We start from the raw sequence: 23128 nt of genomic DNA, 5'->3' as shown, positions 1-23128 counted from the left end.
AGTTTTCACCCGAGTTCAAGTGAACCGGAATTCGCGACAAACACCATATTTGAATAATTTAACCTTGTATAATACCTACCTGTATCTATAATTTAAGTATACGCAATTATAATGGTATATTTTTAAAATCTTGAGGAGCAAATTGTTTTTTTTACCTATAGGTATATCAAATTTTATCGAAGCCAATATTTTTCAATTCTGAAATTTTGTTGAAAATATTGGGTATCAATAAGTCATTCAATTTTAAGATTAGTTATCAGTAGTTATCATTAATAATATTATAAGGTTATATTATTGAACCTTCGGATACACTTAATTATTTGTATGACACAGTGCCGGGTTTAGGATGAGGAGGCTGAGTGGGCTGCAACTCAGGGACCCCCCAAGATTGTATAAATATTTAACGGTAATAACAAGAAAAAAAAATTATTTAATTTAAAAATATACATTATATGAAACTTAATTTTTTTATTTAAAATTTATTTATTTGGGACCCCACAGTAAAACCGCCCATAGTATGACAAATGACTTAATAAGCATTCAAAGTTTGAAAAAACTTCCTATCGAGACTGTATAGCTACTTGGTGCAGTACTATTATTATATATACAAAGTTCCGTTCAAAATATAATTTTTTGACAATTCTATAATTGTACTAAAATGTTTAACTGTAGGTCAATATAACATTATTTTAAACCAGGTCAGGAACGATAATATGCATCTTATCCAGGTTTCCTCACTTTATATAAAATATTCTTAACTTGTTCCAACGAAAACATATGTATATTTTTTAAAACTTGTATAATAATCATTCATTTGAACTCGCTATCTAATATTCTAATCGACATTTTCGTAGAACGTTGAGCCATGTTACATACGAATGTGCTGCACTGCTGCCATTAGTTACAGGATTCACTGAAATAGTATTTAATAATAATATTATCATAAGAGTTATAGTGAATTTTAAATTTCTTAATGGAGCGTCGGAGCGATGTGTCATGTGTGTATATTATTACAATGTCTTTTAATTTTTTCTTTACATTTTATTATACCTTCGATTATTTCAACTTTGAGAGAGGTTTCTGGTAACAAATTGGATATGGTTAAGTCTAAAAATATTAGTAATATAAATATTATTTTTTCCATACTTATATTATATATTACTTGCCTAATAAAAGGCAATGTTTGCGTGTGTGTGGGTGACCTTTGTTTAAGCGATCCACAACAAGGTCCATAACACTCGTGATGCTTTTCTAAAACTTGGAACATATATATAGCTAGGTAATCCTATAACCGATGTGCATCTCGATGCAAATTACTTGAATTTTGAATTTTAAAGTGGGACACACACCGAGATTTGTTGGCTTACGATAATCGAATATTTTTTTGTTTTTACAGTGTCACTATTGGCTTATGGTTATAAAAAATAATATAGTTATTACAATAAATTGGATATCATCATTTTAGACTTGTATTTGGTAGTCAAAAGTCAAAACCATGCAATTTACCAAGGCTGGGCAAGTTAATGATTCTTTTTAACTCAGTTACGTTAAGTTAATATGCAACAATAACAAAAAGTTAAAAGTTAAAAGTTAATTTAACTATAGGTTAACTCAGTTAAGTTAAAAGTTAATTCACACTTTTTGTTAACTTTGTATTAAGTTAAAAAAAAAGTTAATTTATTTATACAACGCTAGCGTACTTAATTTTTTTCCAACCCAAAACTAAATTATAGGATATAGTGTTTATACTTCATACAGTATTTCCATATAAGTTAGATTCGACCGATATAAATTTTTAACTTCAAACAATTTACAATAGATATTTTTTGACATGAAAATGAAATAGACTGAAATAGTGAAATATTATAAAATTAAAAACAAAATAAATTAACTTAACTTACTTCTTAAAATGAAAATTTAACTCGTTAATGCCTAGCTTGACTGTATAAAAAATCGGTGTAGCTTACATTTATAGGAGTTTAAAAAGGGATAAATCTACGGACATTTAATTTGTTACGGGCAACGACGTGCAGTAACAGCTAGTATAATATGATATAATATACCTATGCGATGTTATTGTCGAAAATTTGTTTATCCTTACTGTATTAGGTGCTAATAATAAAATAAATATAAATTATAAATATCAAAATACATCTTTAGAAATGGAGCCGGACATAATATGCCGTCTTCGTTCAGAACCGTTTTTCGCATGCAATTATTTTTCATTGAATTCAAATATAACACATTAATTATAGTGACCTACTAGATGGTGATAAGTAGGTGCACTCGGCACGTAATACGTCATGCTATACGGAAGTGTGATTGTTTTTACTGGATATTACTACAGTTAATGGTTATACATTTTACCACATTGAAAAAAGTTTGTTCCACCATCAGTTATTCAATAAAACTCGAATTGAAATCGAACATTTGGAAATCTCGTTTACAATTTGATTCACGCAATAACGATAAAATAGGTATAACAATATACCGTGTTGGTAAAGTTGATTCTTGTGGTAAATAATATTATAAAGGTAATGTATATATTTAAACCACAAAAAACATGAAATTGAAGATTTTCTAACAGTCATTCTCCATCTAAGTATTTTTTAAAACCAAAAATCTTCAATATCAAAAGGTTGACGAAATAAAAATACTGCGTTTGAGATAATTACTGTTATTAATTTTACTTCAGTGATAAAAATGTATCCCACCGTCAGTTGCAAATACATAAAAATACATATTACAAATCAAATTTTTATTACATTTTTATGCTGTAGAGATATGTTAAATTACATTTTTATTAAATATGCTTGGTAGATGTTGTAAATTGATTAATTATTAAATTATTATTATTATTAGTAATTAACAAATACTTGAAAACATTTTGACTTATGTCACTTTAAATATTAATAATAATAATAATTTATTTACGGAAATAAATTCCAATTACAAAAATATTGTAGTGACAGTTTGTGTTAAGTGCACATAATATGGGTTACAACTTAAAAGTAATGTGAATACAAATAACATAAAACAGAACAAAATAGAGAAAAGAACAAAATGCTAATATTATTTGTTATGTTTAAAACATGGACCACAGTGTTATAATATTATGCCTTTAATAAAATGACGATCATCAAGCAGCTGGAATTCAACAAAATTATCATTATGATAATAAAAGAATATATTTTGACTGCTGGCTGGTGCCATATATATAATTTTAATAATTTTATATTAATCAGTATTCACAGCAATAAAGATAGCAATTAGATACTATACAAAAACTTAGTTTGTGTCGTTTTTCTAAAGATGGAATTGTATCAAGTCGGTGAAGACTCAAAAAATAATGTCACAACTCATAATATAAAAATAATATTGAGTTGAGAGTTGTGACATTATTTACGCGCGGAAGTGATAAAAACATTAAAAACTAGAAAAATGATATATCAAAGGTCTTATGTCAGTTCTAGTGAACTTTTTTTACCAGTTTACTAAAAGATATACAGCAGAGCATAAAGTATTAGATAAAAACGATAATGTCGACAATTTTTAATAATGACGATATTCTTTCAGTAGTGCGAAATATTGATTGATTTGCTGAGAATACGTATTTCCTATGTCGACCGCTTACTCGGCCGACTGAAAATTTCAACCTGAGCCATTCAAAAATTCGTCGAAAACAAGTATAAGTTTGTGACGTGACACTCATGCCACTATTAATAATTGTTAGTTAATTGTTAAGACTAGTTCACAGTAATGTTGGCGGTTCTCTAAAATATTTCTATAACTTGTAGTATAAAATAGATCATTTTGCAATAATTATCGTTTAACAGTTATTGTAATTTTTAGTTGATAGTTTTTTAGTACCCACCTACAATATCATTGCTCTTTTTTTTGTTTTTTATTTACTCATCGGTTGCACTTGCTAGCGATGTCCTTATGATTTATTTTACATTCGACTTCAAATGGATCTGCATGGTCAATGATAGTTTTTAGGAAATAAACAGTATTATTACCATTAACGTTCGTAATAAATTTTGGAATTAATAATGTATCGATTTTTCTAGGACTTTTTGATAAAATATTACTGTTTGGCGTAAGTACTGTATAATAGCAGTGAAAATAAAATACGTAATATCATACCATATTATGGACCCAGCTCTATATATTTATTACCTATAAGCAGTATAAGCATTGATTTATACCGATATCTCTATTATTTTTTTGAAATTTGATATGTATATAATAATACATATAATATATTATATATTCCTACCTATAATATAATAGTTGCACGAAATCGCAACATATATCGGATGTACCAGTCGTCATGATTCAGTGTCGTAATCGTCTTTATATGTGGTTGTAATAAAAATAATGGGAAACATCCGAACTAGTGCACTTTTGACCGAACGACGTTTAAATCGTATAACTTTTCGATCAAACGTCATTCTAACAACGATCGATGCCGCTCGCACTGCACGCGATGTCTACATCCAAACAAATTTGCGTTTTTACGTTTATGCATCCTCTTCCGTAATTGACATTATGAGTTGTATCTTGTATACGACTATTGAGATAAGACATTTCAATTAGATTTTTTATTTTATTTCAGAGATATTTTGGTTTGATAATATTAAAGATATAGGTAGGTGCACCAATTCTCGTAACCACAAACTCACTCGCCCGTCAATGTTTTAAATACTTTTCTTCTCTTTTATCATAATATTATTATATTGTACATAATGCAATAATAATAATAATAATAATCAAATATAATATTCATATAACAACTAAAAATAAAAAATTTATTTTACATTTTTATTGAATACCGGGAATATTTTTATTCCTATGTTTAGACGGACGATCTGGCTCAAAGACAAAACTAATTACTAATTAGTACCTAATGACTAAATTGACTCCAAAAATAGAATAAAATAGAATCCAATTTATAAGCTATTATAGAATTATAACATATCGTCGCAAAACCTCTCGAGGGTTTATTATTAAGGCCTTAATTATTTGAGCGAGCTTTAACCGCTCAACCTTTTAACCACCCTCCCCTCAAAAAAAAAAATCACCACGATCATTAGCACAAGCTGTGTAGTGTGTTGCTATAATACGTTTTATATTATAATATAATAACATAAACGTTTCGTTATGTTCGTAGGTGAGGTTAGGTAAGGGTTTTTTTTCACATTTTCAAAGTAAATGTGACTAATTCGTTGTAGTACTTTATCATCGAAGTCGCAGTGATGCCCTTAAGAAATTCGTCGAACAACATAAATTATCATATTGTCTTGTGTTGTGTAGTATGAGTCGTAAAAAACACGGACGGTAATACTGCTGTATAATTTAATAATATAATAACAGATGCAAATAGTATCGTAACGACGAGGGGGACTTGCCTCTGGGCCACTATAAAGTTTCGACATGGTAATACAAACGACTCCGTCGAGTCATTACACGTACGAATTTCCAAGAACAAGAAAGATGATTTTCGAAAGGTTTGACGCTGGGCAGAGAATGATAGAGATATTGGGTGAGACCGTGAAAGAGTGCAAGTGGGTAGGGTCTGGTTGTAATAAAAAGAAACTACGTCTTAAATAGAATATGAACTGACTTTGGACCGCGGATATTAAGGTAAATGAACACAACAACAGACCGGAGGCCACAATTATTACGGTCGTACGGGAATATTATAAAGCTAAATGCGAATGAAATGATGACTTCATTTAGGAAAAGGTTGCGTGGGCAGTGTACGTACATGCGTAAAATAAATGCTATATAAATGAAAACTCGAGGAAAACTTTATTCGCTGCGCACTTGGACGGCGAGCGTGAATTTTACGACTGTTATTGTTCCATTTTCCGTTTACATTAATATAATAATATTATAAAAATCGAAAACAAACGACGTGTACACACGCCGCACCGTTACAATATTACTTGCCCCGCGACAACAAAGTCGAACATAATGCGCAGTTATAACAATAACATTATGGAGTCGAGGGACTTATAAATAACACGATATAGTATGCTATAGTGCAATACTAGTATAACTACATAAAATAGTATTTTAATATAGGTTAGGCGTGTTGTGTGTATAGTCCAACAATCTAATATAACGCCTAAATATTATGGTTGTTATGTCGTTCACATCACTGGACACGTTTGACGTTGACGCAGTTTGAATACAGGCCTGTGCATAAGTATGATTTTTTTTGTTTATTCTCGTAAGACGACTTACTGCAACCTTTCTTTTTTAGTAAATTTTCACACATTATTTTGACGTTGATTAAGTGAGTCTGAACGCTGCTTGTAGAACGACACAACACAAATCAATAATCATGATCAATAATTACCTATTCACAAACCCACTAAATATGGGTTCAACAAGCTTGTCAATACATAAACTCGATAACGTATTAATGTCATGTGGATATGACAATGTTTAGTTCACTACTTCACTGTATAACGCGTATGGTATAGTGTATGAGTGACAATTATGGGAATTACAGCACAGACACACTAGTATGGTAGAAATTATAAATATGAGTATATTCTACTCAAACTATGAAATCATAAAAATATTTGGTTTATAAGCTTGAGATTTAAAAATATATTCAACCTAAATATCTATACGGTAACTAACTACAGTAAATTAAATATAGAATAATTGCCGGTATATTTGATGAACTACCTAATGAAAAGGCTCGTTACATATTGATAATCATCTATATAGGACTTATATTAGAGGTTTAAACGTATACAAAATATAACGCATACAACGAGTTTACGTGCAACTACTCAACCAACTATTATAAGATTATGTATTTATGTCCAATGTATGTCATTTGGTCCAACTCAAAATGTAGGATAGTTGATATCACGATAAGTTGCCCCTAATTGTTTTTATTTAAGAATGGGATTTTGAAGTTTACGAATGAAATTTTTGTTTATAAATGTTTGCTATTGGTTACAGCTAACAGTATTATTATAATTAATTGCTATTGTTTACATCTTACACCTTACAGTACTTAGTTTCAATCATTATTAATTGTTTTAAAATAATATTTAATGGGATAATGCATTTAAAATCAGATATTTTTAAAATTAATTTCTAAAAGTATATTATAGAGTTGGCATTTTTAACGGGCAACGAGGTGCACGGAGTCAGGTATAGTTTTAATATAAAAACCAAACCCAGTTAACTTTGTTAATTTATAGGTGAATATCCAATGTTTAGCTTTAAAGTAGCACGAAAAAAATTTGTTTGACTTTCTTGTAAACTTTATTTTTGTTGAATGTAGGAAAACTTATATTAAATTTTCAAAGCTTAGATATAAATATAAATTTTTTTATGAATTTCTAACTGAAATAATTAGCCGATTTTCGTGATTTTTGAGTTGATGATTGAGTTTTAAATAATCAACTTATAATGAACGTTATATTACATTTTCAAGTTTTTTGACCAACCGAAAAATGTTTGTATCGACAATAGTTAAAAAAAATCGAATAAAACTCGAAGTTGTCTTATGCCTATAAATAGCTCAAGAAGAGTTGTAGTATTACAAAAACATTATGATGCATAGAAATTGCTAATATAAACATTCAGTTAAAACTTCATTTATATTCTGTTATTTTTTTAGAGTTAAACTAAAAAACAAAATACATTTTTTCAAAAACTAGTTATGCGTAAAAATTTCTGTTTTTCCTTAATTTTTTGTTTGTTTTTGCTTTTGGAAACTATTTAGAATTTTTTACTTTTGACCCCATGAAGTGCCAACTATATTCACTTTTCTACCAGAAAATATGCTGTTAAAGACAATTGAAGCATTTTACTGTCCCAAAATTTGATGACAGACATAAAAAAAATTAAAAAATAAGCACACATCGTTGTAAAATCAATACATTCATCGCTCCGCTCAGAATCTATAATCAATATAATATTGTATTATACCTATGTAGGGTTGATTTAAATTGATAAATCATGATCATCTGATTCGAACAAAGTATAATTCACTTCAAATTTTTAAATAAGCATATAACAATAGTTATTAATTAGGTAGTAAGTTAGATTACAAGTCAATATCTATATTATAGAATCCATAAATATTATAAATAAATATTCCTTCATTGATTTAAAATGAAAAATGTATCTTCATTTTATAAACATTGCTTTACAATGTGGCTCACCTCGAATTAACTTTATACATTTGCGGCTCCCAAAGTTAAGGTTAGTGGCTACCCCTGCTATAGATAATATTATTATTTAATTCACATACGATAGTTATACGACTTAATGTACAAATCATGTACATTAGTTAATAGTATGGTTTTAAAATGTATTTAACAATATTTAAGTACAGTTCATAAAATATACATTAAAATTATTTCGGATAATAGTTAGTATTTTGCAGTTGTTATTAAAATAATGTATAAAATATACTCTGTCCAGCAAGAGAACGCACAGATCCTGCGCATCCTCCTCGCATCCTCTCCGCGTCACCCTGCTATCAAAACCGGTTCCCCTATACCAGGGTGGGGATGTACAGGAAAACCGATTTTGGTCGGCCCGCGGCGCGTTCTTTTGCTGGACGGAGGTTTTTTTTTATAGACATATTAAAACTGTGGCAAAGATATTCATAAATACCCAAACAACTTTTTTGTCAAACCTTTGCAATTAGTGATTTTAATTAATCTTAATAGTCAAATCAGTTAAATTGCTCGAATAAATAACACTTTGGCGTATTAATTTGTATATAAATATTGTACAATGTACAATAATGTCATTTAATCTGATTACTGTAATTAATATTATCAATATTAAAGTAGGCTTAGTTTATATCATTAATTCACGGGAGGGTTCATGGGTTTATTATTGTTGGGTTGTATAAAAATAATATATTCATTGGTTCAATGGTTCAATGGTTCACTAAAATTTAACGGACCAATCGTGGGTGACTAAATCAGTTTAAGGGTCCATTAGCTCACTATTGATTCATTTGATCCGTTAAATGTTAAGTGATTGCCTATGGAATCCCGAACCCGGCATATATTATATAAACTTGTAGACTGGTTGGATTATGGGTTGTGGTCTTAACGACAATATTGTAGATATAATATATAGAAATAATATAGCCGGAAATAAAAATAGACCTTTATTTATTTTGACGGAAACAAATGTGGACGAAATAAAAGAAATCAAGGCTTTGGCGGATACGGCGCATGCCCAAAACGATCAGTTACTATATAAGTAAATAAATATTCATACGAAGATAGTGATTTCTCTATAAAAGTATATAACACAAAATAAAAAATACTATAATATAATTTTTTTTTTTTTAAACTATGTTAGTTTTAAGTATATAAATAAAACACTTTTGGCATCTTAGGAAATCTTTATAAGCATTCAAATTTGATACTTGTTAGACATAAATATTATAGATTATTAACATTAATTAATTGTATATTTATTTTAAGTAGGTAGGTATGCTATATGATTATGTACCTTACGATAACTATACCTATGTAATCTAAAATATGTATGAATTTCTCACTATATTAACTCTTTAGATTTTACTTATAATATGGATAAAATGTATGTTAATTAATAACTATTATATCCCAGAACTCTGTTTTATTCCAGGAAAACCATTTGGCACTTGAAAAAAAATCCGTTTGGAGTGAATACGAGCTACGAACTCTTACATATATAAAATTGAGAAGTAAGTACCGAGATTCTTAAACAATAAAGTTGTTATTTTAGTAATTGTTATTTATTAGTATAAAAATATTGATTAATAATTTAATCCCAATAGACTTAAATGTATGATTTATTATTTGGATTAGTTGGTACTTACTACCTACGTGAAAGAGTTATTAAAAGCTTAATATAAATTCTTGGGAATTATTTTTCAATCAGTTGTATAAATACACAATAATAATATAAAGCTCCCGAAATCCACTTAAATTGTTATTTTGTAACCAAAAATCAACTACCAATTAAGACATTGGCAATTGGTTTTAATGTTTTTGTACCTAATTGCGATTATTTCATTGCTGTGCACTAGTTAATAATATTGTTAGCTTAGGTTAGAATACCATTACGTAAATTGTTCGCTGTTCATCACCTAATGATGTTCATACCTAATTGAGTAATTTATTTACGTAACATAGAAGTGGTTCTGACAAGATGCAAATTAACTATTGAACCATTTCAACTCGAAGTCAAAAATAATCAAATATAAAACAGTGATTATATAAATTATGAATTTCAATAAAAATAGAATTTAAATTATAAAATATGTTTTCTTAAATGTTATTTATTGCATCCGTTTCATAATGCATTTGCGTATTATTTAATTATAGGTTATCTTAATCCTTATTTGATGCACTTAATTATTATTAATTGTATGACAAACGAACATTCAAAGTTTGAAATAACGACCAATATGAATTGTAGAGTGGGTTACCACTATAAGTAGTATTGTACTATAATCATAAACTAATTACATCCAGAATCTAATTTATCATTGTTTTCAAATCTATAGTTGAATATACAACACTATTTTGGTACTCGTCTATTATGCTATACTTACCGTAAAATGCTACCTACCAAAAAACTGTATACGTGTAATATTCTACCAACCGTAGTTATTTTTATTTCATTACACTTTATTGCGGGTAAGTATATTTGAGTTGTACAAAATTATTGCTAAATTCAGATCAATGGCGAGTATATAGTACCTTAAAAATATAGCTTATCATCATAAAACCGTCAATCATTCCGAGTTTTTTGTTGATGCTACAACAAGTACACAAATACAAACGATCGAGTGTATATGGAGACAATATGACAAAACTAAATAGAGAATTAAAACACGAGAAGCAACAGATTTGTTAGATCGACAAAAATAATGGCGTCGGTGCATTATTACGTTACACAACTTATTAGAAGTTTTCTTGGATGATGTAAAATTAACATACAATGTATATAATAATATATAATGACGTATAACACTACTATAAAATACTTGAGAACAATGATCATCAGCCATCACTCATTAGCATTACATTAAGTACATTTGATAGGTAGGTACATTTTAATAATATATTAGTTAATAAATTGTTATTAATATTGGCTTTAATGGACAAAATAATTTGTTGATATTTTATTGAGTTATTGATTTGTAAAATAGGTCCTATTTTAAAAGATTAATCCAACAATGTAATATTATTTCATTTTGATAATATTTCGAGTTGTTACTGTAGTGAACTGTGGTGTAGAATTAAAACTCTTTTCAAAACAATCGGGAAAAACAAATAACAAATTAGGAAAAACAGTAATTGCTATGCAAAACCAGTCAGGTCAAACCAGTAATAAAAAATTAGTAGGCAGGTAGGTACCAAAGGTAACGTGAATTTTTCACCAAATATTTGTTACATGGTATACAATAGTTATAATTTATCAACATAATACAGTGAAACCTCTGAATACCGGACACTCTCAGTCGCTGAAATGTTCTCCGATATTCAGAGGTGTCCGCTATTTAGAAATGTCCGTTTGTGGTGGCTACATTGTAGTTATATTATTCATCGCATAACAATATCTCGTAAACATTACAATCACCGTAGAATCGTTAATTTAAATTTATATCATTGTCGGGAACAATTCACTAAAATAATTCTATTGAACCCACAATAGTATAATATTAGTAGCTAGTAGCTACTATCTAGGAACCACAATGCAATATATACATAAATATTAGCTCGTATATTATGTTTATATTATTAGGTATAAGCTATAAGCTATTTTGATAAACGGTCGTAATCCATTTTTGAAATTTCGATCGTATTATTATAGTTGTCATGCTTTTATAACTTACAAGTTAACACAAACTATAAAAATACAATGTCATACCCGTGTTTAAATCGTCGCTTCATTAACAGGCAAGGGGCAATCGACAATGATTTTTTTAGGAAAATATTTCTATCTTTGTCTATTATGCCGATAAACAACTACCTAGTGAAGTGATAAAAAATTAAAAAGGTGGGCAAGTGGATGTCGCTCTGCTGTACTGTAGGTTACAAGTGGGTCACTGTATAATGGATGGTATTAAATTTGAATTCAATGATATATCATTGTATAAGAAAAACGATTCTGAGTGGAGACGATATGTCAGTCTAGGTATAAGACATATTATACACTTATCTATGGTATTAAAAAAAAAATTGACCTATAATAAATTCCAAATTAATCATTTCACAATATCCATTAGGTACATCAACAACAAACCGTGATATTATCATAGACCATATTATTGTCTTAGACGATAAATCACAACGTCGATAAAATCAAATTTATTAGGAAATGTGATGGTAATTAATAGTGATAACTTATTATATTTCATAGTTTATTGATATAATACACTATCAGTAGTTGTGGGCGAGTTAAACATACGGGCGTTTTACCATAGAACGTATTACATATTTTATATCAACTATAATAATATTATGTATTATAATATTATATCTGTGGTTATGACTTGTGAATATTCGTCTCGTTATAATGTTTAATTTTAGGTGTCACATAGTCTCATGCTAATTTTAATAGTAATTTGGATAGGCCATTTGTGCTTATCAAACGGGAATGAACATGAACAAATTCAGTGTAGGTTTAAGACATATTATTATATACATAGGTACCTACCTATAATAAATTCCAAATTAATCATATCACAATATCCATTAGGTACATATAACGCGTTATACATCAACAACAAACCGTGATACTATCATCATAATATATCGATGAAAATATTACAAATTAGAAGTTTCAAGTGCCCACGAATAATATTATACAATCACAACAAAATAACTAAAATAGTTATTCTAGGTTTTTATGTAATTTCGTCCAAATTTGAACTTAAAATGACTATACAAATAAACTGTGCTTGTGTATTTTTTAGATTTTTTGGTAACCGAATTATCTATTTACATGGAATCTTGTTTTAAATTTTCAATCCTTAGCTATAAAAACTGAACATTTTATAATTTATTAATTACAATGGTTGATAATTTTCGAGATTTTGATAAATTCTGTACAAATTTGATCTTTAAATGCTTATAAAAAAAAACTGTGCCTATGTATTTTCAATATTTTTCAACTGCTATTGTAAAAATATATCAGGAGTCTTGTATTAAATTTTTACACTTTTTGGCCCAACAGATAAAACTTTATTGATATTTATAGAAAAAAAAACTAAAAAAATTGAAAACTGAAAATGCCCGTAAACAGCTCAAAAAGTGTCAAAATATTTTCAAAATTGTATGGTGTATAGGAAATGCTAATATAAACATTCAGTGAAATTTTCATGTATCTACAGTTATTCGTTTTTGAATTACAAGAAAATAAGGAAATCGGTACATGAGAAATCGAGTGAATATCTAATGTTGTAAAAATATGAATTTAAAACGCTCATAAAAATTTAATTTGACTTTCTTGTAGAAATTTTTTTTTTGATAAAGTTAGACAAACTTATGAGGAATCTTGTATTAGATTTTAAAATCTTAGATTTAAAAAGAAAATTTTTTATGAATTTCTAACTCAAAATAATTTGCAAATTTTCGTGATTTTTCCGTATTTTTTCAAGATTTGAACTTTAAACGTGTATAAAAAAAAACTGTGACTAAGGATTTTTAATTTTTTTCATCTGCCTTTGAAACAATAACCTAGGAGCCTTCTATTAAATTTTCAAGCTTTTTTACCCAACAAATAAAATTTTATTGATATTTATAGAAAAAAAATTTAAAAAAACTGAAAACTGACAATGTCCGTAAACAGTTCAAAAAAAGTCAAATTATTTTCAAAATTGTATTGTGTATAGAAAATGCAAATATAAACAACCAGTGAAAATTTCATGCATCTACGGTCATTTGTTTTAGAGTTACACCAATAACCAAAATCGATTTTGTTAAAAATCGATTTTGCGTAAAAATTCCCGTTTTTCCTTAATTTTTCTTTTGTTTTTCACATCGCTTTTGAAAACTACTGGGAAATTAAAATTTTGACCTCCCCAATGCACCAACGATATTCACTTTCCCATCGAACAAGATACTGAAGTCGAAAATCGAAGCATTATTTCGACTACTTATCGTGTACACAGGCACAAAAATAAAAAAATAAAAAAAAAAATAAAAAAAAAAACACACATCATTGTAAAATCAATACATTCATCGTTTCACTCAGAATCTAAAAAATATATTTAAATCGTTATGGAGTTTACTCGAAATCAAGAAAATTGATTAATTTTTAAATTTTAACCATTATCTTCCCTTAAAATATGATTATTAAATGTAATATTTAAACAATTTAAACAATTCATGAGCCAAAAACGTAGGTAGTGATTTTACTATTATTATACTTTTATTTGCGTGTCTGCTTTTTTGCGTTATTGCAGTTACAATATTTTCATTTTTATTTGTAACTCGTTGATAATTGCTATACCTATGTATTATTATTTATATCAAAATATTTAAATCATTTATTAATTGTGAAATTTTGCTACGGCTCTTTTATATAAAAATGAAAAATAAAATATATAAACAGTAATTTTATGGAATCCATAAAATAATCAAAAAAGTGGGATTATTGATCTTAAGTAACCTTCATAATGAATTTATATGTTTCCTTTTGAATGACTATTATAAAACGTCTATACAGTTCTGTCGCCACAATGAAAAAAAAGTACCAACATGATTTCTTAGTGAAGAGTGAACAATATTACTCGTCGACTACACTGATTGATGACCTGTGCTTGCGCATGCGGTAAGTTAAGTACTATCTTTTTTACACAACAATCACATATACTAATAATCACTTACAAATACAACGCACACGTTTACACGGCACGCTCTGAGTCACTTAGCAAATTGCCTATATTTAACTCTTTAAAAAAGGGTGGGTATCGAATCCAATTTAAACAATACTTCTGAGAGTTTAATAAAGGCTCATTATATACTAATGTAAGGAATCAATGTCCACATTCCACCGTGTGAAGTTCTAAATATTATAAATATGTTTTGGGTATTATACAAAAGATTCAAATCATAGGTACATTGATACTTACGCTATCGGTAACCTACGTTAAATTCAATTATACGATTGAGGTCTTTCTTAAATTTTTAAAATATCTATGTAATTATTGCAACACGATAATTACAGCATGACTGTCATTATCATAAACTGAATCAACATAAGGTTAGGTTAGGTTAGGTCAGTGATTTTTTTTTAAAACAACTGGGTACCACAAAATTAATAGAAAATATCAAACAACAAATATATAATTTTGTTTTTAATAATAAAACAATGTCTACGGAAATGCACACTAGTAATGTTAATAACAATGTAAACACTACTTCAATTTATAACTCTGTGGCTCTAAGCTCATACTCTCAGGCTACTAAAAAAAAAAAACCGAAAACCACCTTAACGATTTTAGCGAAACCAATGCAGACTAGACCTCTCTCAAATTTTCGTATTTTATTGATTAACTCAAATCACTGATTACTTACTTCATATTACTCCTGACCACGGCCATTAACAAGCTCATTACCTCCAACAATTGCAAATGGACGAAATAATCATCCTATCACAATACTCCCGAAAATCCCATTCAATTCCCGATAACCACTCATGGTCTTAAGTAAAACTGTTCTCGAAACTTTAATTTAACTATCCAAAACAAAGATACAAATAATTCATTAAATTAATAAATAAAAATAGAATTATTATTGAAGTAGTGTCATTATGGATGACTCTTTCTATCATGTCACCACGCCTAGTATATTGTATATAAGTTATACAATGTACATATTATATAATTTGATATATAGAATGTAGATGTTTCTCTTCTCAGATAAAAAAAAGAGTAATGTATGCAGGTGCACTACCTATGTGTAATACGTAGCTCGTGTCAATTTTATTCAATTGATTACACTTTTCCGTCTGTGATCCATATTTCATAGTCCCGCCACTCATATAATTGTACAAATCATTTGGATATTTGGATACTGGTAAAATTTTTTTTGCACCATCTTAACAGTTATTAATTCTTCGTACTTTTATAAATCTATTGTAGAATACAGTAATTATATTATATTATATTTTATCGATAGCAATTAATATACTAACTACCTAACTGAAGTTAATATTGAGATTTGCGGGATGATACCTACGGTTTAAACATTTTTGAGAAATGCATTAGATTTATATATTTGATGAATTGTTAAATAGGTATAATGTATATACAAAGACAAAATGAACAACAATTACAATTAAACAAATTATAAGTTTGGGTTATTTCAATTATGTTAATTTTTTCATATTTTTAAATTTGTATAAGTAATAAGTATTACAAATTTATGTTAGGTAATAATTGCGCCTGATGCGAACATTATTGCATTCATGGAATTATTATCGTATGCAATGTTGATAGCTCGTGGTTTTTTAAAATTAAAATTACCACCTAAAAGTGAAAAAAAAAATGTTGTGTTATAATCTAAGCGTTAATAACACAGTATCAACTCATACTGTATTGTGTGGCAGGTACCTTACATAATATTATTGTGGCCTGAAATATACCGATAAATGTTGTTTTAATCTGACTTAATTCGCTATAATATTGCGGCTTATAAATATATTTAGATAAAAACAAATGTAAAATTGTCTATATATTGCTAACAAAACAAAATGTGTACACTGTATACATCACATATGATACATCGTTTCACCGAATACACTTTACGTGGGGACAACAGTGTCATATGTATTCATGTATAATTATTGACATATATATCGTGTCGGTAAATACAGGAAACAAATTACAATTTACACATCACATTATAAAATCAGTATAAATGCCGTTAAGGCGTTAAGCAATCTTTATTCTGCGATAAAACTCATAAATAATTGAAAAGATTGCTACACGGTCAGTCGTATAATACACAAGCTTTATTGAAATATATTGCATTATACATGAAACTTTCTAATGTAAATATTAAATAATAACCACGATGATTGATGATACAAAATCATAAAATCGTCATCATAATAATAATTATGTACGATGCATATAATATTATGCATAATAATGTATAATAATTATTACTTTAACTATACTTAGTACTTACTAGTATGATAATTATACTGATAAAATATGCATTTTAAAACGAAATTTCAGATGTTTAGCAATTGGAATTTAGCGAAGATGGATAATTTAAAAGCTTATTATTTACATAAACATGATATATGGTATATGATATATTTTAAACACGTATTGTACACGTATTGTAAAATATATATTATTTTTGATTCAGTTATATATTAATATATTTAAAACCAAACCGTTTCAATGTCTTTTAAAAACGTAACATTTAATAATAATCTTATGTATGACATATTATATAATATATTCTACCGGTAAGCTATGGCATTTAATTTCACGGTATAAACTAAGCTTGAAAATATGGCTTTTTTAAGAATCTCAAGAGGAAAATAATATTAAAAATATAAAAGCATAATACTGATAGTATTTTGTTAAATCGTTGAACCTAATAATTTCTTATATTAAAATAATAAAAATAAAAATAAAATTACCTTTGTTTCCCAAAATACAATGTATAAGTATATAGTATGAATTGATATATGGTATGCAAATAATTTCATGCGTAATAACCGTTCTTATTGACGTGGTTTTAATAGTATTTTTTTTACTAAAAAACTGTAATTATATGCATACAGATAGGGGAAGTAACTCTATTTGAATTTAAGAATAAATCAGAGCATACTAAAAACGGTTCTGAACGGAAACGATATTTCTAAGGATATATTTTATTACACACCTATATTATTATTTATATTATGTATTATTATTAATAATACGTTAAGGTTGAACTAATTGTTGCAAAAATATTGCATATAGTATAGATATAATTATAATAATATTATTATATTATTGTTATATAAATCCAAGCCTGGGCATAAACTAGTTAAAATGTTAATAGTTAAGTTAATTTTAACTTTTTAAAATTAAATTTTCATTAACTTAATTTTTAACTAAACTTATTTTAACTGATATAAACTTAATAAATAACAAGTTACTTTTAATCAAATTCAAGTTGAGTTAGTAATTTATAAACAATTGAATATTAAATATAATAAAAATAAAAAATTGTATTGTTGTTGCATATTACATTACCATTTACTAGAATAGGAAATTAGAAATATAGTTAAGTTAATGTCTTGTTCCATTAACCAGAATTCTTCAAGAAAAATAACATAATTAAATAGTAAATACATATTATAGCAATAGCCATTTAGGTATATATTATATTATAATATATAGGTGTATCGTATATATTATAAAGATTAAAGATATACCATACCATACTGTGGCATACAGGCATATTATTGTTATAATAATAATTAATAAATACTAATAACTAATAAGTAATATGATATTATATTTTTATATTGATATAGATACAATTCACAAATATACAATTCTCAAGAACATATTATAAAATATTTTCGCCATAAATAAGTTATTTATTTATTTATAAATCAAAAGATTGTGTTTTTTTCGGCATTTCCAATTTCGTATGCTTTTGGTACTTACTACGTAGGTAATTCTATTAATTCAGTACCTAATAATTTAATTCTATGTTTAGAAAAGCTATTGGCTATTTTCTTTGTTCAATAATATTTATGATTTTTATTATTTTGAACCATATTATTGCAGGGGTATTTATATAGATATATAAAAAAAATAATAACTTAACTTAACTTAAGTTAATAAGTTAATTGAAAATGTTCGTATAACTTTTGACTTAACTGAGTTAAAAAAAAAATTAGGTTAACTGTGAATTTAAAACTTTTTAAAATGTTTTCCATCAACTTAACTTAACTCAGTTAAAAATTATCATTAACTTGCCCAGGCTTGTATATATTTATACCGACGTATCGTAGAACGGTGTGAATAGTAGCATCTATGCATAGGTAAATGTTACATGTAATTATAGTTTAAAACCAATCTAAATGTTCTAAGAAATTGAAATTGTTAATATAAAGTAATCATATACGTGATGGTAAAAAGTTTCAAGTTTTTACGATTTTAATATTATTTAAATTACAACAAAATAACAAAAATCATCTGAGAATAAATCGTTAATTTATGTTTGAATATCCAATATAGTCAACATTTGAACTTACAAACTAATTATAAACTAAACTTATAAGGATAATATACTACGAATATTGGAAAATATTCCGATGAGAAAATTAAATAACAAAAAAGTTACTAAATAACGTTACGGTACAAAATCAACATAATTTAACATTATGTATCGTTCATATAATATTGTATTACACTAGGTATTACAAACATTCGTATTTCGTGAAATATTATTAGGCTGTAAAATTACGTAAACAAATTCAGCGAAATTCATTAATTAATAATATTGAATTTTACTTTATGCACGAGTATATTTCTGATTTTAGAAAAGGATAAGACTGGGATATGTTAATATTTTGAAAAAATACAACAATTTCTGATGGAGAACATACAGTTTATTATTTATTGATAATATTTTATTTTATTGAAGTTTTATCACGAAGAAAAATAGTTAATATTATTGTGTTTGTTATCACAGTAATTCAAGTGTAAGTTGTGAAATCACAAAGTCACAAAGTTAATAATAATACGAAACTTAATAAATTATGATTAGTTCTTGTCAACCACCTATTACTTGTTGTATATACAGTATATATATTCCAGACATCTGTTTTATACATAATAAGTATGTATATAAATATGAAACGAGTCTTTAAAAAACATAGCATTTTTACAGGGATTTGGAAGAGTATATTTAATATCTCTGTTACGTGTTTGGAGCTTTAAGAGTAAAAAAAATGAAACTATAGTTCTATAGAAACTTGAATTTCCAATTGATGACCGGTGAGATTACCTTATTCCGAGTGAATAAGGGGTTTAATTATTAAAATTTTCCAATACTTTCATCCTTCGAACATTGATTATAATATGAGAAGACATTACGCATTCTGAAACAACATAATTTTTAAGTGCATATTATACAGTTTAGATTTAAATTAATTGTTAACCGGAACATATACTTGCTAATACATTTTTTTTATCGTTTGAGGTGAAGTCATTTTTCATTTTAAACTTACAAACCTCAGCTTTATGCCCACATTATGATGTATAATGTATAAAAGAGCACGGAAAAACAAAACTGTTGTTTGTACTACTGTACATTATAATTGCTATAGGGATAGCTATAAGATTAATCAGATTTACTAAAATATTACAGTCAAGTTATTATAGTTATTCGAACTGAAATATGCTATTTTAACTATATTTTTTAGTTAATTCAAACATTAAAAACTCCATTAACTATAAAATACAGTAAACCTAACCATAACTAATAACTATATTTATATAGTAATAATAAGTAAATCATTTTAGTTATTTTACCTATTAAATAGTTATATTTACTATAATTTGTTTAACTAATTTTTTTTTTTCCATGAGTGGATCTTTTTATAATATATAGTTTTTAAAAAGTATTATAGGTACTATACTACAATAGTTATATCGTGTATTGTAACTGTATTGTCATTGTAACTCCAAAACAACCAATACCTACACTTATATTTAATTATACTACTTACCTATGTCTACCAGTGTCACATATTTAGTCAAAAGTTTGATGGATTATTCAAATAAGTATAATTATTATTGCATACAATGTACCTATAGTTTTAAAATTAAAAAAAAATTTAATTGTTAAGTTACATTTTTTTACACATAAAACCACAAATTGTTTTTGAGCAACAAACTGTTTTTTACGATTATTATCAACACATATATAATATGTTTCTTTTATTATTATTTTCAAAGCATCAACTGCGTGGTTATTAGCCAAAACAAATACACTATAGAAATTCCAATTGACTGTTATGGAAAAATATAAAGATAGTTTCGTACTCAATTTAACTACCTACGCCCTCAATTGATACGACTAAAACGATAAATCACAACTAAACTCTAAAACTTGGAATCCAAACAACGTGTCATAAACACTGTGTGCTGTACATCATCGTACGAAACATTAGGTATACATTGGACGGTATTACATTAATTATATTGATATAAAATCTTTGTAGAGTAATTAATTATTACGTTAAATATTATCCATAGTATGTAAGTTGTAAAAGGCAATAATTATACTTATAGGAATTATGTCGAAAAATATCGTTGAATTATACATTTTTTTTTTATAAGATCAATAATGATAATATCACTGATAAACGCAAAAATATTATACCTACAGTATTTATGTAACCAGGTCCTATCAAATATATCATTAGCCAGACATAGAAGCTCGCAAGGTGCCTAGCTAGCGTTAATTTCTCACAATCATAATATTATTATGTCCCCGAGCAGTCTTATTATATTAGCTATAAAAATTATATTATTTTATTGCGATTTAGTGAACTATTGTAGTATTGTCGTGGTTCAGAATAAATTCATATTTTGTAATTTATAGGAATAAAAATGTTATAAAAATTGATTATTATGTAACCTAACCTACCTATAACAATTTTTACCATGGTGGCATACTGACATGACAAAATTGTTCAATATGAAGTAATTTATGTTTCACAAATTTAAAATTACAATAATTCAGTTTATTAGTTTTAATTGTGCTTTAATATTTTGTTTAATGTTAACTCATTTAAAAAATACAATACATTCTTTCTTCCATATCATAATAAATCAATATAATTTTATTTTATGCCAATCTTTTAAAATGTATACTATCGTTAATGAAATTTATTTATAGGTACGGAAAGTTTCAGTTAAACAAGAATCTTTTTAATAAAAGTCCGAACATAATTCATTAAAAAATGTTCATTTTAACTGTGATATTTTATTATTCATAAATATTTCAATTTATACAATGACAAACCACACAAAATGAACGATTTAATTAATTTAATTTTTAAGCCATAAATTATAATAAACACCTTCTTTCTGCGAGGAAACATTTCTTCAGCATTAGTAAATTTGGTTTATTGTGTTAAACTGCAAGATTTTGTAAGAAATACGAATATTATAAAACAATTGATTATAATAAATTACAATATTACATTATGAACAATTATTAAAATAAAAAATAACTTTTATGAAGATTTGTAGAATATTTTTTATTATGGCCTTTATTTTTATTAGTAATTCAAAATAGTTTTATATACTGTTCCGTATTTGACGATAATACCACTATTATAACTTTCACAGATTTCGAACCTTTTTATTCTCCTTATTCATATTTTTACCATCCACTATTCTTTGTACATCTGCCGATTTAAAAACGCACCCAACATGCATTTGACATCGATTTTTCACTTTTTGTTCAGTTTATACATTTTATTGGCATCTCAGAATAAAAACGGTAATTCTTTCCAGTCTATACCTGCTATGTTATATTAATTTGTAAAAGTAAGGTATTTTGCTTACTATTTAAAAAAAACAGCTGTTGGGATAAAATAGTTGAGAATAAATGATAAATTCTAAAAAAAGAAAACATTAATACTGGAATAATATGCCCTATGGTAAATATAAAAATAACAGTAAATGCCTGATAAATAAAACATTTTAATATTTAAAATGTACCTGCCTATTATAAGTATCTAACTGTCGTCATACCTAATGCCTAATACTTCTATTTTTTTCAAGAAAAAAAAATTGTGGGCAATAATAAAATACTCTAAATGGTTTAAAATGCCCACCTTACATTCAATGTACTGATACCTATTTCAGTAAAAAAGAAAATGGTAAGTCGTGAAATACATATGTTGAAGAGACCAAATTATGTATCTAGTAGTATTATCGCATCAGACCGTTATCAATACTCCGGAACAGACAACAGGTAACATTAAATATTAATACGTTATGTAATTTTGATGATGTCGCGTAATAATAGTATGTAACTCGTTAACTGGGAAGCAAAACTATTTTACCAATATTGAACGTGCAACA

At 26.9% G+C, this 23128-nt stretch overlaps 1 protein-coding gene across 6 annotated transcripts in view; it reads left to right on the top strand.

Annotated features, from left to right (window-relative positions):
- Positions 1-23128, top strand: part of LOC132946797 (neuropeptide CCHamide-1 receptor-like) — a 188643-nt gene that overhangs the window by 41021 nt on the left and 124494 nt on the right. For all 6 annotated transcript variants that reach the window (XM_061016878.1, XM_061016875.1, XM_061016876.1 and 3 more), the window contains exon 2: positions 9655-9733. The gene's annotated coding sequence lies outside the window, so the exon portion shown is untranslated. The remainder of the gene's footprint in view (positions 1-9654; positions 9734-23128) is intronic.

This window comes from Metopolophium dirhodum, chromosome 6 (assembly GCF_019925205.1).
Source record: "Metopolophium dirhodum isolate CAU chromosome 6, ASM1992520v1, whole genome shotgun sequence".
Classification (NCBI taxonomy): Eukaryota; Metazoa; Arthropoda; class Insecta; order Hemiptera; family Aphididae; genus Metopolophium; species Metopolophium dirhodum.
Note: the sequence above shows the minus strand (reverse complement) of the source record. Positions and strands in the feature narration are given on the sequence as shown.